The following is an 18,395-nucleotide window of genomic DNA, read 5'->3' on the forward strand; positions in this document are numbered from 1 at the left end:
AAATGATCAATTAAGTAAACGTACATGATGTGAAGATCACATGCATATTTTTCTTGTATGTGCAATGCTGCACCATTGATAAAAGCGTTGAACCAAAGTCCAAATAAAGTTTTATAAAATAGAAAGTGTCATTTCATCAACTCAAAGCACTAGAAATGCAAATAGACTCAAACCTTGACGGCCAAAGTAATTTGTCCATAATTTTTTTTAGTAATTTCCAAATAATGTTTGACAACCAAGAGTAGAGGCACAAATTCATATAATTAATTTGATATAAACATTCAAGTATTGAGAAAAATGAAGAAAATGAGGACATGTTTACCATGAGTACAAACTAAAGGCACTACAACTTGCCAAGGAAAATATTAAGACAAATAGGAAAGCATGTCAAGGCTGTAAGAAAGCATAGGATACTTACCTGCTGAACAATATGAACATATAAGGATGAATGAATGAATCCAAACTTCAATAAAGAATCCCAAAAATTCAATAGAAATCTAAATAACTAAAAACTAAATCTCTTTATAGGGAATAATGACAAGAAGCATACTAATATACAATTCTAAGCACAAACCTCCCAAGTGAGAGCAAATTGCCGAAGGTAAAGGTTATTCCAAACTTGATTGGATTCAAGAAAACAAGCATAGACTACAAAATATCGAGGAAAAAATTAGATTAGTTTCCATCGTAGGCATACAATAACAAAACCATGTGAGACTTCTTCTATCATGAAATAGGCATGTTAAATGCTACAAGCCCAGAAAATTGAAATCAAGAACTACATTTTTCAGTAAATCACATACCAAAAATAAATACATATTCAAGTAAATCATAAAAGGAAAGAAGTTGCAAATGTAACGGACCCAACTTTTAAGTAAAATAAGGCACAAGAAATAAAAAAAGAGATTAATACCAACATTTATAATGGATTGACACAACCCTTGTACCTATATCCACCCATGATTCCTCACTGGCACGACTCCAATATTATAAAATGGGCTATCACTAAGGTCACCCAAAATCTTTACAACCACTTACTTTGGGGGGCTGTTTTGAATTTTCGCTCCCGGAACGCCATTTTCCGACTAAGTTTAAAGCTTATTCGGCTCTAACTCCTAAATTACGGGTCTAAATTACATTCTGTTTGTTGTTACAAGTCCTGTTTGTTACGGGGAAGCTGTCTGTGAGAGCCACTTACCTTGGGGGGCTGTTTTGAATTTTTGCCACCTGGAACGCCCTTTTTTGACTAAGTTTAAAGTGTATTCGGCTCTAACTCCCAAACTATGGGTCCGAATTACATTCCGTCTATTGTCACAAGTCCTATTTGTCACGGAACAACTGTCCGTGAGAGCCACACTATGGTTCAGGGGCTGTTTTGAATTTTCACCCATCGGAACGCCTTTTTTCGACTAAATTTAAGGTGTTTTCAGCTCTAATTCCCAACCTACGGGCCCCAATTACATTACGTCTATTGTTACAGGTCCTAATTGTCATGGGAAAGCTGTCCGTGACAGCCATATGGTGGTTCAGAGGTTGTTTTGAATTTTTGTCCTCGGAACGCCTTTTTTCGACTAAGTTTAAGGCGTTTTTAGCTCTAACTCCCAACCTACGGGTCCGAATTACATTCCGTCTGTTGTCACAGGTCATAATTGTCATGGGGAAGCTGTCGTGACAGCCATACAATGTTGAGGGGGCTGTTTTGAATTTTCGCCCTCGGAACGCCATTTTTCGACTAAGTTTAAAGCGTATTCGACTCTATCTCCCAACCTACGGGTCTGAATTACATTACGTCTGTTATCACAAGTCCTACTTCTAAAGATGTGTTAATTAAGGTGTTTTGTCAAGGTCCTATGTGGTTTTTTTTTAAGTATATCATTTAATGAAATTCCATTGTTGCTATAACATAGGAAATTTGCATCATTAAATATTCTCGTCGTTCCTCTTGGAATTGTTTTTACATAATTAATTAATTAGTTAACGAATTATTGTGTTATTTCTTTTCTCCTCTTATTTGTATAATGTCAAAACAATTCCAAGTGGTCCAAAACAATAATGTCAATATGTGAAGTTTTTTTGCTAGAACTTTTAGTATCATATGAATAAAATTCTTCTTACCAAATACAACAATGACTGTCTGAACCCTGCAACAGAGTTGTGAGTCGTAAAACTACGTTGTTTAGATGATTAAGTTGTTCTTGTAGCGCCTCCCTTGCTTTTTTTCCCTTCTTTTGCTTGATTTATCATCTCCTCCCTTGCTATTTTTCCTTCTACTTCTTTCAAATGTTTTTTCTAACACAGTGGGACAGTGATGACAAAACTTTTTCTAACACACATTTTCTTTCTATACAGATGCATACACTAATGAGATAAAATTAAAAATATTGGTCAAGGCATTCTTTCATCTTTTGAAAAGTAACAGGTTTTGAAACAAACAAGTCCATACCATTTGCGAAACACTCGTCTACACTCTCTGCCAATGCGTTTGCTGTCATCGGCAATTACACCACCAATATTCATCAATGGATATACATTCAAACACAAGGATATTCGTTATGAAGAAAAGTCACAAATTTTTGAACTACTATTATTACTTGCAAATGTCAGATGTGCATATATCTTGTCTTCCAAAATGACATTCATTGGGTTTGTCTCAAATTTAACCATCCTTGTCTTTTCTTTTCTTTTCTTTTCTTTTGTTTGTAATGACTTCCTGACATTTACTCTAAGTCAATTTAAACACATTAAATGCTATATTCAACAAGATTCTCATAAAGAATACTGGCTACACATGGAAAATAAGGATTCAAGTGCTTACAGCAATGATGGGCATCATCTTTTTAGATGAGTTAAATTTTTGATCATTTGGAGTCACAAATTGCTCAATTCTTGCTTTCACTGCAGGATCCCAATTACCAGTTTCCTCAAAATAATGAATTAGTCTTGTGGCTTGAAGGCCATTCATCACTGGCATGCATACATCCTGCACATGGTTACAGCTTCAATGTATTAGGATAACACTACAAATCTATGTGACAATGTTCAGAAACATTTAAATAAGTTGCAAGGTTTGTTTATACAATTAATCTAAACACATCGATTTGGGAATTTCTGGATTGTTGCTAGAACTGCACTGGGTGATTCTATTAGTTCTCTCCTACATCTCACTGGCTTCTTGGGAGTCTATTGGCTTTATCGTTTCCCCAATGTTGCTTTCCCTTGAAGGGTGAGTGGAATTCATATCAGGGTACTGGAATTTACCATTTTCTTTATTGTGACACTGTTATCTCACTATCACTAGCAACTGCAATTTTCTTAGTAGAGTCTGGGCTGTCCCTCATTGAAGATTCATGTTCCGATGATGTATTAGCACTATCAACCGAACAGGAATCCTCTAATGAAGTTACCTTTTTTTTGCAATGTTGCTAGAGGGAAATGAGTAGGAATCTTCTAACAAACCTTTAAGTTTGTATGAGGCATTGAAAGTAATATTGTTTGGCAATTTTTTAGCCATACCAAGATCACTAGGAGCAAAAAGAGAACCCAAAGTGCGTGGTTGAAATTGAAAAAATCCGGAACTTGTATCATCATCGTTGGCATCATCCAAACTATCATGATCAGCCATATCCGAGAGTTCATCAGGATCATTTGAATTATCAGCAGCAGATGAAACCTTGTATGGTAGTATAAATGTAAATGTAGATCCATGGTGCTCTCGGCTGGAAACACTGAGATGACCTCCCATGAGCTCAACCTATTTCATACGCATATGAATGTAAAAAGTAGTACATCAGCTAAGATAGTTTATCAAAGCGACAAAACGAAAATTCATGTCTCCATATGAAATGAAAGACAATTTCAACTTCAAGCTGCAAATAGACTGGAAATTCACATAGAAAATTTATATCAAATGAAGTGGTATAGATGGGAAATATGCTTGGAACAGGTCCGATGGGAGAAGAATAATCTAGAATGAGATGCTCAATTTCAGTAATTTTAAATTTCTACTGGATTTCTTGCATGTAAACTACCTACTCTCGTATAAAAAGTGATACAAATTGCAGTTTCTCACCACAGGGACAGATATTTCAAGAAGAAGATTAATGTGATTTAGTGGAAATGTCTGCCTATGAATATAATGCTTGTGGTTAATATAATTGAAACAGATATGCCTTCTAATGCCCATTTCACAGTACAGCATGAACCTTGGTCTAGAAAAGTAAATAAAAATGAAAAAAAAAATGTTTAAAACGATCACCAGTTGTTTGCAGATTGCTAGGCCTAGCCCAGTCCCACTATGCTTCTGTGCTGTGCCTGCACCTACTTGCATGTATTTCTTAAATAGAGTAGGCAAAGCATTCTTTGTTCCATTGAAACAAAAAGTGAGATTCTAAGAAATAGTAGAAAAATAATTAATAATAGTCCGTACTCAATGTTTCAAAGCATATTTCAAGATGTGAAATTACTCGGTATTCCAATTCTCGTATCGTAAACATCGCAGCATATCCATACTATTGTTTCATCTGGCAGAAGTTGATTTTCTTCACCTCTATCTATTGAGGCCCCATTTCTATCTGGGGTTTTGGGTTCGTCATGAAGTTTGTGGTTTTTGTAAGGACCTCATGAAAATCTTTTTGATCACAGTAACTTTGATACAATGATACGCATTTATCTAGTTCGTGTACATTTACTGAAACTGTTGACCTATCTGCAGTGATCTTCTGATTGGATCCCTCTTCCATAGCCAAAGATGGGGCTGGTACCACATAAAGCTTTATTCCAACCTTCCCTTCATGGGTAAACTTGATTGCATTGCTGAAAAAATAAAAACTTATAAATTTGAAGCAGAACTAAATAATGCATGAAAGGTACAACAAAACCAGAAAGCATGTTGCATATTCATTTTAGTTGTGACAAATGTTCATATTCACAGTGTTGTAAAGAGACACACTACTCATTGCTGATCATCCTAATCTAAAGTACTGGGAGAAGTAGATTGGTGTTACATTGTCATTGCATTTAAGAAAGCTACTTTTGTTAAATATCATGGATAAAGTAAACCATTCTTGCCTCAAGAAAGGAATTATCATTTTCTTTTTAACTAAGAAAAAAATAATATACACCTTAAGTTCACAAATCTTTCTATAATATCTGTCGCATAATTGTTCAAAGGAACAATTCCTTAGTCCTCTTGACAAATATTTCACAAATCTGGGGAAAACAAACACCATGACCTCTGTTGTCTTTTATTGTGATACAATCACTTTCTAATCATATCAAATAGGAATTTCTAGAGGAACAACTATGGGAGCAAAATGTTACATATGGAGCATAATGTTGGACAAGCAAGTAGCAGAAAGTGCACAAGGCTCTAAACATAGCTAAAACCATCCATATAATTTACAAAGGAGAATTTGAAACAAGACATTGGACATCACTTCTCTATCCTTCCATGACTTGCTTCAAACAAGACATGAGCTCTTCTCTCCTCACAACCCCTTTCCTATCCTCCTTAGCTCTCACACCAACCTCCCATATCTTGTCTATAAACTTAGCATCGGTCAACAACTGGTCCAAACATTTGGGTACTCCAACCATTGGACATCAAATTTTCTTTGTCCATCAAACCCATAAAACTAAAATCAAACCAATTTTGGACATGAAGAATAACATAATTTTATAGAAATCAAACAATTCAACCAAACCCATTTACGAAGTCAACACAAAATTAAACTAAAAAAAATCATATAAACCCTAGATGAAGTGTGAGAGATGGGGAAATAGGGGAAGGGAGAGAGGGAGAGAGAGAGAGAGAGTGACCCAGATCGATAGAGAGGGAGAGGACCGAGAGCAACAGAGAGAGAGGGACAAGAACCTGTGATTTGCAGCAGTGGATGTGGTGATTTGCGGCGGTGGCGACGTGCGACGGTGAGGTGGTGACTGACGGTAACCAGCGACGGCGAGGTGGTGACCATTAGTGAGCGTGCATCTGGTTTGGTGCACTGGTGGTTTGTGTGTTTGTGAGATAGCATAGACAAAAGATCTGTGTGAAAGAAAGAGGGAAGAGCGCCAATATTTCCCTCTAAAAAATTCCCAACCTTTAGCAACTAAATAAAAATTGGTCAGAAAATGTAATCAATAGTGACTAAAAATTTGTAGCTGTTTGTTTAATATTGGCTACTAAAAATGTTTTTGTCGGCAATAACTACCCATCTACGACTACAGTGTTTTAGTCGCTGATGGTTGCAATAAATAAGTCTATTTTTGGTGACTAAAAGAAATTTTGGTCGGCAAAAGGATGTGTACATCGACTAAAACCAAAATTAGTAGCCTAAAATGTAAACAAATGCCGACTAAAACTTTTTTAGTCACCTATTGACATATTTTTAGTGACTAAATATTTTTTTAGTCGGCAATAATTAATATATGGCTACTAAAAAAATTTAGTAGCTAAAAATTAAATCATTGCCGACCAACGGGATAATTTGTTGGTAAAGGGCTAACGTTTGGCGACTAAAAATGTTTTAGTAGCCAAAAGTGGTTGCCAATGGTGCAGATTGTTGTAGTGGAAGAATATAGGAGCAGACTGACTGTATAATATGGAAGCCAAAGATTATGTGTTGACAACCAAAGAAGTTGGTTTCTATTTATACAAAAAGAGAGAGAGAGGAGAAGCCTCCCAGCCATGAAGGCTGGCAACAAATGTAGCTAAAACTGCACAATTACTCATGCAAAACTGATGGAGTAATGCACCAAAATTGATAGGACATAAACCCCATCTTAAGTGTAGAGGTTATATACAATATACACATGGGTGTATATCTGCAGCCACCAAATAAACTAAGCCCAAAAAAATTAGGTTGATGGGCCACCAATCGGCCCCAACCCAAACCTAACCCATTCTAGCGCCTTAAGCTGAAGCCGAAGCCGAAGCCGAAGCCGAAGCCCCAAGTCCCAAGTCCCAAGCCCCAAGTCCTAAGATCCAAGATCCATGGACCACGGAGCCCGGACCCGGACTCAGACTCGGCCTCGTTTTATCATGACCCAAACTTACCCCTATGGGTTTAGCATCATGACTGGTCAGTAATCTGAGATTACCAAAGGCCTGTTTAACAACAATATAATAATAGGGGCTATGGAAGCCAATAATTCTAATGAGCTGTGTAAACTTAAATTGAATAAAACAAATATAGGTACACAAAACATAAACATGACTTTGGGATTAAATCCCATTAATAAAATAGAACCAGTCATAACAAAAGTCTTAAGACTAAACTTTACACTTGATCACAATTTCAAAAGGGTGAACTTTGAACCACCCAAAAAGCCTTGACTCTTGACAATTTCGAACCTAGTGGTGAGGCACCGTATTTGGCTTGAAAAAATAAAGTTTAGGTTGATGCCACTAAGTCCACTCTTGCACTTGATCACCTACATACATATATATAAAATAATGAGCTAGAGCCCAATGAATAACGTCAGCGTAAAGAGGTTAAATGAATAAGGTCCATAACTTATAAAATCAAAACAATGTTCTTATCATGATCAAAGTATTTTTCAAATACTTGTAATCAGAAATAAAGTTCCTTAAACCTTTATCCCTTTCATAGTTTAACACATAGTGCGGTACATTTCCAAAAGCTTTATTAAACCTTTGACCAAATTCCATATAGAACGTTCGCGCCGAAATGAAGCATTTATCATCTATACACATTTAGAATTCATAAAGCTCATCAAACTGTTCAAAGTTACTGGCATTATGAGGTATAATAATACTACATAGCATATTAGCAAAACCACCACAAAGGACTGGGGACATAGGCACAACGACCCCTACTAATCGACATATACATAACGATCGCAACGGATCGACAAAGACATAATGACCACAATTGATTGACTTAGACATAACAACCACAACGGGTCGATGTATACATAATGACCACAATGGATCAACTTAGACATAACAACCACAACGAGTGTCGTATATATAACGACCACAATGGATTGACTTAAACATAATGGAGATTTCTGTAAATCAAAGCATGTGTTCATGGATTTTACATTCGATGATCAAAAAGGGATCTCATTCATTCTCATCAAACAAAAGTTTTCAGAAAACTTGTCATATCATAATCATGTCAAAATTCCATAGCATAACTTAACGTTGCAAAAAATACTTATCACATTGAACATTTCATAAACAAAACATAGATTTCATAAAACATCGTATAGCGTAGCCATTTCAAAATGATTTATACAAAAATATCTTTACAAAGACATCACTTATCGTGCATGGTCAGACAATACCCCGCGTGCAAGTGTCCTGCACAACACATTCAAGTAAAACGTCTCTAAACACATTTTAGTCATTCAATCGGTTCTTTTGTTACCTGATTGTTCAATTATTCCTATCCGTTCTTTAATTTCATTTGTGTTGATGATATACATATGAACTTCAAATACACATGAAAACCATACAAATGGAGGCCCAGAAGTTAAAAAAAAAAAAAAAAATCAGAGAGAAACTAAAATCGAGACTGCCTTATGCACGTGTGGTGGCTTGGTCGCTCGTGTGATGGATATGGCAGGTCGTGCAGAGCCAAAGCTGAATGCAAAGTGAGGCAGGGGAAATCTGACCGCACGTGTAGTCTGGGTTGAGTTTCAATCCAAAAGTCTGCTTCAAATTTGAAGCTCAACTTTTGCAAACTCATTTTCATTTTCATGCAATTCAAAGCCCAAAACTCATAAAAACATATTGAATGAACAATTTCTAACTGCAAACTAAAACCACGACTTCAAAACAAAACACAATTTTCCAGTTAAAAGATGAAACTCAAAAATTGAAGTATAAAATCATCATTCATGCATACTTGAGTTCCTTTCCTCAAAATCTATTAAGTTTCTTCCTTTATCCTCAAGAATCATGCAATAGATCATGTGTATGAACAAGAATTCATACTAATTTCTTTACAACAACAAATCCCTAATTAACCATGAGTTCATTCAATTTAAGCTTCAATCTTAGAGGATTATGAGTGAAAATGCCTTAAATTCAAGAAACGAGGGAGAAGTTCATACCTAGAGTTGATGATTTAAGAAGATCCCTTCAAATCTCTCTTGTTCTTCTTCTTCTTCCTTTATTTCCTTTCTTGAGTTCTCTCTCTCTCTCTCTCTCTCTCTCTCTCTCAAATATCTATCTCTAACAAAACCCACTTAGTCTATATTCTTCTTCTTATGTTGTTGACTAGATTCAAAGAATGTAATTAATTCACTAATGCTTTCTAAATCCTAGTTTCACATAAGTTTAGCCTAGTTAATTGATTTAAATCGATTTCACTCACTTAACTCAATTCTCATCACAATCCACTTCAAATTACACTAAATTTAATCATACTACTGTGAATCAGGCTCTAATTTTCCATTCCAAATAGTTACTTTTAACCTTATGGTTTACTGATTCAAACAGGTTTACTTCTTATTCTCTACACATCTATTCCTATTATCACAAGGCAAGTAACACATGGCACATAATGAGCATAGACACACATAATCAAGGCAAATCACATAATTAGCAATTAATTGAGGAGTTGGTTGTTACATTCTCTCCCCCTTAGGATGTTTGGTCTCCAAACTTAGGTACGTAATTCACAGGACTCATATTATTCTGTTCACCCATAATTCATCAAACCTTTCAACACTTAACACATTTTATAGTACTGAAAAACCTTATTTAACTCATCGAAATACCATACAAAATATTCATATAGAATGACTTATTCAAAACACCTATATTGGCAACTCATACAAAACATCACACTTGCTGACTTATGGGGAATATCATATTGATGGCTTATCTAGAACATCATATTAATGGCTTATACAGAACATCATATTGATGGCTTACCTGAAATAGTGGTCTGAGTCTCCTACATATTCCCTGAGGCGAGTGCAAATACTCTTCTTTGCTTAACATTTTCCTTTGTTGTAGTAGGTCTCATTATTGGTACGGAACCAACTAAGCTTACGGTAGGTTTATAAACATTTTGTACAACTTGGGGACAATCTTTTACCATATGTCCTATTTTCCCACATCCAAAACAAGCCCCAGAAGTTCAGTAACAGATTCCTCGGTGCCTTTTCCTACACTCTAGTGCTAAATCATTTCTTTGGGTGTAGACATCCCATTTTGACCGCCCTAAAGACTTGGGCGCCTCACGTTGAACACATGATGATGAATTATTATGCTGTACAATCGTTCAATTTCTTCAGCAAAAGGCTTCGATTTTCAAGCTTCAGAACCTAAACCTTGCATCCCCTTTGAACCAAAACCAAATTTTTTCTAGCCTGACCACCTAGAGACGTGTTGGCCAATAGGTGGCTAGTAGGCCATTTTCCAGTGGCCGGCCGGCCATGTCTAGCGACAGACAGATATTTTCTGTTGCCAACTGTCCTCATGTGCATGTCTTGCACCAGCTGGCTCAATACATATATTTTCGACGTGAGGATGTGTTATTCTATAAATACATGATCACCCCTAAAGGTTTGGGGATAGAGAATTTTGCTAAGAGCCTATAGCTTGCCAAGCACTCTTCCTCTCTCTCTCTTTCTCTCTCTCTTAAAATATACATAGACTATCCATACATTTCCGAAGCCAAAACTAGAGGCTTCTTGTTGAGATTATTGAACACAAATTTTAGCTCTTGAGAGTGATCACCTTGTGGTTTGTGAACTAAAGAGTATCCTCTCTTTAAGAGGTATAACCTTTGCCATCTTTTGCCTTGTTTACACTACTCTTCTCTTCTCTTTTTGTTGTTGTTTACACACTATTTTGGACTGGTTTTAAGTGCTGAAACTTGTGATTTAAAAGCTACCAAAGGTGGAGGGGTTAACCATCATTTCTTGAACCTTATCCCATAGCTTATATCATTGTTCTTCCTACTTGTTTATTTGCTTTTATCTACTGTTTTTCAGAGTTTTCAGAGGCTAAAATATGTGATTTAAAAGTCCAAAAAGTGGAGGGGTTAACCACCCTTCCTTAGGCTTACTTCCTAGCTTTGTTCTCTTCCATTTTTGTTTATATTTTCCCCCATTTTCAAAATGATTTCAGCGCTGTTTTGTGCTATTTAGGGGCTGTTTAGTGTGTTTATGTAATTTATTCTTTGAATACTATGCTTGAATTGTTGTAAGTCCTCATAGATTTGGTTGTTTAGGCTATAGACAACAATCTATTAGAGTTGATAGCTTTCTTTACATAGTTTTTATATATATACTCACACTTGTAATAATTACCTTTGTATAATCACCTCTGCAACCTCCCTTTTTTCTTTGCTTTCTTTGATTAAGAGTTGTATCCAACACTAGGTTGTTGCTTAAAGCATAATAAAGAGATTTTCCATGCTTAATGGTTTAATCTCTTCGAAGATTTATTACCAAGGCATTACATCTCTCTCAGGTTAAGCACAACCTCTTGTTCGACACTACTCTTTATTGCTTTTTTGCACTTAGTGGACGTAATTATCAATTTTAGACAAAATGAAGAAAAAATAAGAAAATAGCAAGGTAATGGAAAAGAGGCTAATAAAATTGGGGTAAAAGAGGTAAAAAAGTTAATAAAATTGAGTTGGGTTCAATTAGATGTTATATTGAACCCATTGAGTCTTGAATCATTACATACTTTGTAGTGATGTTTAGTGATTCAAGAAACAATGTCTACCACTTCCCTTGAAATAACTCCATGATAGAGAGGAGGTGTTGTTGGTCTTTTATTTCCTTTTATTGAGCTTTTGTCCTTTCGGTTCATGGATCATCATGCAACAAACTTGCGACAATTGATGATTTGTGGGTCGAATTTACTCCTCTTTTGATCATCCTTATGATAGGAAAGGGCAGGGAGGATAAATATCTCCTGGAAACACTCTATTTTTTTGCTTTGTTTTGATTCTATGCCAGAAGGGTAGTTCCCAAAAGCAGTGGTCGGCCGACAACCTTTCTGTTTGGCCAATCACTTTCCAAGGCCGGTTAGCCACTTTTTTTGTACAGACAGTGGCATTTTTGTGGCAGAACTGAGGCAAAAATAGAATAATTTTCTGACTACAAAACAAAACAAAACAAAATCTGGTAGCAAACCGAGAGGTTTCCAGGAGGATGTTATCGGTTGTGCACTTGTGGGTCGTCGCCTTCCATTCCGTCAATTTAGTGCTTTAATATTAATATGTTGTAATTAATTATTTAGCTTGAATCGAATTTGTAATAATTAGTTAATTTAGTTTATTCATTTATTTGGTGTTGTAATAATTAGCAAATTAGGACATTTCATTCAGACCCTCTTGTGCGAGGGCCAATTTGTAACACTTGTAATAGTGTGTATGTCTCCTAACCCCCATTCTTTCTCTTTTTTATTTACTTGCTCACGATTGTTGAATGTAATATCATATTTTGGTTTCATATCATTACCATGTGTAAATATCCATTTTTGCATGCATCGAGTTCGGTTCATCATTCTAACATTATTGTCATTCTTACTTACTTGAATACGTGCATTATCACATGCTTTGAGTTGAGCCATATGTCATGATAATAAACCGTACCTAGTATTGGATTTTGTATGTGTTGCATTAGTCACTTGCATATTAGAGAATGCATTTTTCTAACTATTTTCTTCTATTTTGGCTTGCCTCAGTTGAGTACTAAGTGAACATTTTTGCTTTAGCATATTGTATGTATGTTTGTGTTGCCTTATCAAACATATTTACCATGAGGCTAAGTGCTTATTTGATATATCTCTTTGAATAACGGTGGATGAAGGCTGTTTTGCTGAAATTTGGATGACTTTGATTAATGGACATATGAATTTACTTTTTCAAGTGGCACATATTCAGAACTCTTTGCAAACAAACATGAAATCAAAGCATTCCAAAATGGGTGAGTCCATACTTGGGTGACTTAGTCTATACTTGTGTGCCTCACATAGTAAGTTAGCATTAATAATCAGAACAAGAGAATATAATGTATATAAAAATCACATCATGATTAGTAGAGACCGATCTTTGATCGGGTGAGTGGGGTGCTCAATTCATGACCTTCCTCTCTCATACTAAGTTCTCTAGCCGAGACACTTTGGTTATGACGGACAAGTGGCCCTTGGCACAAGTCACGGGTTTCCTAAATTTTTCAAAAATATTTAGGTGGCGACTCTATAATCTGGTAATGTAGTCCATTTTTGGCATCTCTGATGATAAATGAATTTTCTAAGATTTGTCGAATTTGGAATCTCATTTGTTTTATATATTTCACATTGCACTTGTGAAACTAGATTCAGAACCATGGGAGTCCGAACTGTAGGGCTATCGTATCCGAGGAGAATAAACCCCCCTGAAGAGCACGAAAAGCAAGCTACAGTTTCTGGTGACTCCACTGGGGACATTAGAAAACTTGACTTGGACTTCATGATGTGAAATTTTATTTACAGATATATGTTTTTTGGATTGCATTTACATTGGTGCTTTAAGTCATTATGTTTTCTATCTGCTATTCTTGGACAGTTTGCTGGAGGCTTGCCTAAAAAGCTTGCCAAAAGGCTAGCTGGTCGTGGGTTTTGCCATGTTAGGAACACAACCCTTGGATTTGGATTACCGTCATACCGCTTGATCCTCCTTTCACTTCTCGGTGTTAGGTGTGAGAAGTATATTAGGTAATCTTGCCAAGGTACCCCTTTTGACCAATCGGCCTAGTTGTATATAGTAAATCCATAGTGACTGTTCCAACATAGGACATGATGCTCACCTATATGCAGGATTTTGTGAAAACTACTTGGTTGAAGTAGTGAAACCCTAGTTCATGCCAAAGCTAGGACAGGGTAACCTTACCCCCTCATAAAGGTGTTTTGCCTTTTTTTACCTGGTATGTGCTTTACAGTGAAACTGTACAGGAATGCTTCATACCAGTGGTACAGTTGGTATCTGTTTGTAGCAGAATTCAGTGGGGAGTACAGTCCTACAGCTTTGATCTTATCTGTTCTGAAGAAATCAGAGCTGAGGTGATGTCCGATTTCTAATTGTTGTTATTTCTTTATCTTTTTTGCTAGGTAATCTAAAACCATAGCTTCAGAAAGTTCTGATATCCCCCAAGTACTTTGGACCCGCGTCGGAAGACTTTGTAAGGTTGGAGATCTTGTTCAGGGACAAACAATGTTTGTCTCACTATCACCAGTTACAAGACAAAGAAGGATCGGGTAAAGTTCACCAGTTCAGTTCTTTCAGCAATCACCCTTCAGTTCACCTTAAGCACGGTCACTTACTCCTAGAATGGCTCAGTATCCACAATCTGATTTGGAGGAACTATTACTCTGTTTGTAGCAGTTAGTCGACTCACTTCAACACGACATGACCCATCAGCCTGAGGTCACAAACTGGTTGTAACAACAACAACTGCAGCCAGTTGAGGCTTCTACTTCGCATACACCTAATGTGACTATCCCCACACCCGGTACCACTGCCAATGTTGTTACAGCTCAGGATCCACAAACAGAGGATGCTCTGATTTTTTCTGTCTAAGCAGATCCCTGTTCTAGCACAGCCATCTAGAGCCCCAATTTACCAGACTGAGGCCCCTTTTGAATTCGAGGTTGACCCAACCATGCTCAAAGTAAACTAACTGGAAAAACTATTTAAGAAGGCATAAGGGGTTAACTCCATTCCAGATATGGAGGATGGGTACATCGAATCTGCAGTTACTTTGTCGGAATGGTTCAAAATGCCGCATATTGATCACTTTGATGGCACTGGGGACCCAATGGTACACCTATGTTTGTTTTCTTACATCCTATGGCCAATGGGTTTGACCAGATTGCATAAGTTATCGCTCTTCAGCTGAACTATGTCGGGTATAGCTGCCATCTGGTACGCTAAGCTAGAGGACTTTGTGAAGCAGAATTGGAAGGAAATGGTCGAGTTTTTCATTGCTCAATACTCCTACAATATGCAAATCGAGGTCACAACTTGTGATCTTGAGGCGACACGTCCAGAGTCGAAGGAGGGCTTCTCTGAGTTTGTAACTAGATGGAGGGCCTATGTATCAATAATGACCATTCGGCCCTCAGAGAAAGAACAAATATAGATGGTTGTCCGGAGTCTTCATGGCAAGCTGCTGCAGAAAATGATCATTCTCTCATTATTCACATTCAAGGAACTTCATGAAATGAGGGTTCAAATTGAAGACGCAATGAAGCAGGGGATCATCACTAATGACAACGAGCCAGCCAAGAAGCCTTTTGTTTGGAGTTCCAATGCTGCTGAGGGTAGCACAGCTACGAGGGTGTTAGAGGTAAGTGTTGTCACCATAACCAAAACTGCCGACCCCTTCGCCAACAAGGGCCCACAAACTTCCAACCCTACCCGACTTCCGGGTAGAACTTTTAACCAGCTCTACATGACTCTATCTCAAGCTATTCAGGTGCTAATCAAAAAGGGGCATCTGAAACCCCTAGAACCTCGACCACTTCCAAACCCTCTTCCACCCAAGTATGATCCCACCAAATACTGTGTTTTCCATCAACAACATGACCATGAAACGAACCGATGCTTCTGCCTACGTCATGAGATTCAAGATCTCATCAACAACAAAGTTATAACTCTAGCCCAAAAGCTAAATGTGACCACCAATCCACTTTCTGTCACAACCAAGTCCCCCTGCCCAGAGAGATCCACCTTATCCATAAACTACGACCCACCTTCGGCTCGAGTGTCTATATCACCCCTTCCCACCTACCAAATCTGGTGTTGTTCATTCCTGAGAGCACAGACTTGTGCATGATGAATACATCCAAGCCACAACCTAGGCCTCACAAATCTGTGGTGATAACGCCTGAAGAAGAGGAGGTTTTGACCTTGGAGGAAGGTGCTAGTTTGTCACTGGAAATTCCAGGGGAATCATTTGAGGGGGACTATGACCCGAGCCATTACATTGTAATTGTTACTCAAACTAGGCCTGAGGTAGTGTTGCCAGCATCAATGGACATTAATGTGGTTAGGGAAGACGACCTAAACCAAGGGCTGGATGATCTTACGAATCTGGAAGAAGATTTGGACACCTACAATTCTTCGAAGAACAAGACCAAGGCAATGTATAGATTGGTTGGTTTGATCTGAGCTTGTTGACTGACAATAGGGAGTGGCTAAATGATGAATCAGACAAATAAGAGGAAACCAGAGCTAAACCGGGGGAAAAGCAAGTCGGGGTAGCTGTGGTAGCCGAGAAAATTGAGGGGAAAAGAAAAATGCCAGAGGGCAGTAGTACGGAAAAACAAACCCAAGAATTGGGTGTTGTGGAAACTAAAAATGTTGAATGAGAAACTGTGTTAGGGCATTTTGAACAGGAGAAGATCGAAGATAGCCGGAAGGCTACAACATCTTGTAGCCCTAAGGGGGATAATTGTACTGTATTAGTGATTTGAGTTGAGCCGGACAACTATTTGTCGATGGCTGAAGGTGAAGATTAGGGAGATCATATACGAGACAGTACTTAGTATGTGGAGGAAATAGACCACCTCACCAGGAGTGGACGGTATTGTAGACACCCCATTTTTGACCGCCCTTAAGACTTGGGCGCCATTGATTTGATCACCCAATGATGAATTTATATGCTTGTCCAAATGCTTAATATCCTCAACAGGAAACCTCAGTTTTGAGCCTTAAAGATCTACAAACCTTGTGCCTTGTTTTTGGACCAAAACAATAGTTTTTCAGGCCTGACCATCCAAGGGACTAATAGACCCACTAATGGCCTGCCGACCACTTGTGTAAAAATTCAGATGTTTTTGCTAGTTGTGCCAACTGTCTCTATAGATGCATGCATTGCCTTAGCTGTGCCTGTATGCATATTTTCAAGATGGTTTGATATATTTCTATATATAGATGACTCTCTCTAAAAAATTAGGGTTAGAAAAATTTGTGGAGTAAAAAATCTTGGAAAATATTTCTTTCTCCATATCTCTCTCTCTCTCTCTCTCCCTTACAACTTCTATACGCTTTTTCCTAAACACTCTAAACCAAACCTTGAGGATTCATTGTTGAGGTGTCTGAGCTTGTATTTTAGCTCTTGAGGGTGTGAAATTAGTGGTTTATAATTCAAAAGGATCATTCTTTTTCAAGAGGTACAACTTCAAGCTCCTTTCCCCTATTTATTTCTATCATTTATTGATATTTTTGGGTTGTTTCTCACTTGTATTTGTGGGATGAAACTTGTGGTTTAAATCCATTAAAAGATAGAGGGGTGGACCACCATTCTTTGAACCTTGTCTTCTAGATTCTTACCCTTGTGTTTCCTACCTTTTCATTAACTTCTTTTGAACTTTTTACTACTGATTTTAGAGGTTTTCAGAGGCTAAAAAAGTGTTTTTGAAGTCCCAAAAATAAAAGGGTTAGCCACCCCTCCTTTGGCTTGTTTATTATCGTAAATTCTTCATTATTGTAGCTTACTCCCTTAGCTCTTTTGACTTCAATTCCAGCACTATTTTAGCCTATTTTAGGACTATTTTTTTTTATGTGTTTGTTCCATTCATGCTTTGATTGATAGGCTTGTAGTGTAATGGTCCTCATAGGTTTGGTGTTTTAGTCATTAGACACCAACCTATTTGAGTTGATAGCATTTATTTAGTACTGTCCATACTTGTGTTCATCTCTAATCACCTTTTCATCTCTCTCATTTCTTGGCTTTTCATTGCCTTGAGAGTTTCAAGTGACTGGTTGTTTAAGCTTGAGATAGAGATCATTGTGCTTAATGGTTTAATCGCCTCGGAGGTTCATTACCAACGGCATGACATCTCTCTCATGCCCAAAACAACCTTTTGTTTGATACTTCTTTCTATTAGTGGACTTAATCTTCATTATTGGACTTAATTGACTAATGAATGGATGATAATTTAAAAGAGGTAACAATTGGACTAAAAGAGCTGCAAGATAATAAAACAGTTTGGGGTTCAATCGGACGTTAATTGAACCCGTTGAGTCTTGAAGCATTTCATACTAACTGGTGATGAAAATGGTTCAAGTTTCAACGTCAACTGCTTTCCTTGATCAATATCATGCTATGGAGGAGGTTCATGAGTCTTTAATTGTGTATTTATTGAAATTGTATCCATTGGTTCATAAGTCATCATGCAATGAATTTGCGCCAATTGATGGCTTGCGAATCGAGCCTCCCTCTCCTTTAAGCTATTTGATGATAAGAAGAGGTAGGGTGTATAGACATCCCCTGAGAATGCTCTATTTGTGCTCTGTTTGTTTTCTGTTGCAGCAGGAGAAACCCAACATTAGTGGTCAGCAAGCCACCTTTACCGTACAGCAGGCCACCATTTTTGGCCTGTCGGCCACCTTTTTCAACCAGGCAGTACCACCATT

At 37.4% G+C, this 18,395-nt stretch overlaps 1 pseudogene; it reads right to left on the reverse strand.

Annotated features, from left to right (window-relative positions):
* Positions 1-2,803: 2,803 nt before the first annotated feature.
* Positions 2,804-6,210, reverse strand: LOC114291683 (histidine kinase 5-like; annotated as a pseudogene).
* Between the last annotated feature and the right edge of the window lie 12,185 nt (positions 6,211-18,395).

This window comes from Camellia sinensis, chromosome 2 (genome assembly GCF_055761805.1).
Source record: "Camellia sinensis isolate YWXY chromosome 2, ASM5576180v1, whole genome shotgun sequence".
In the NCBI taxonomy this organism is placed as follows: Eukaryota; Viridiplantae; Streptophyta; class Magnoliopsida; order Ericales; family Theaceae; genus Camellia; species Camellia sinensis.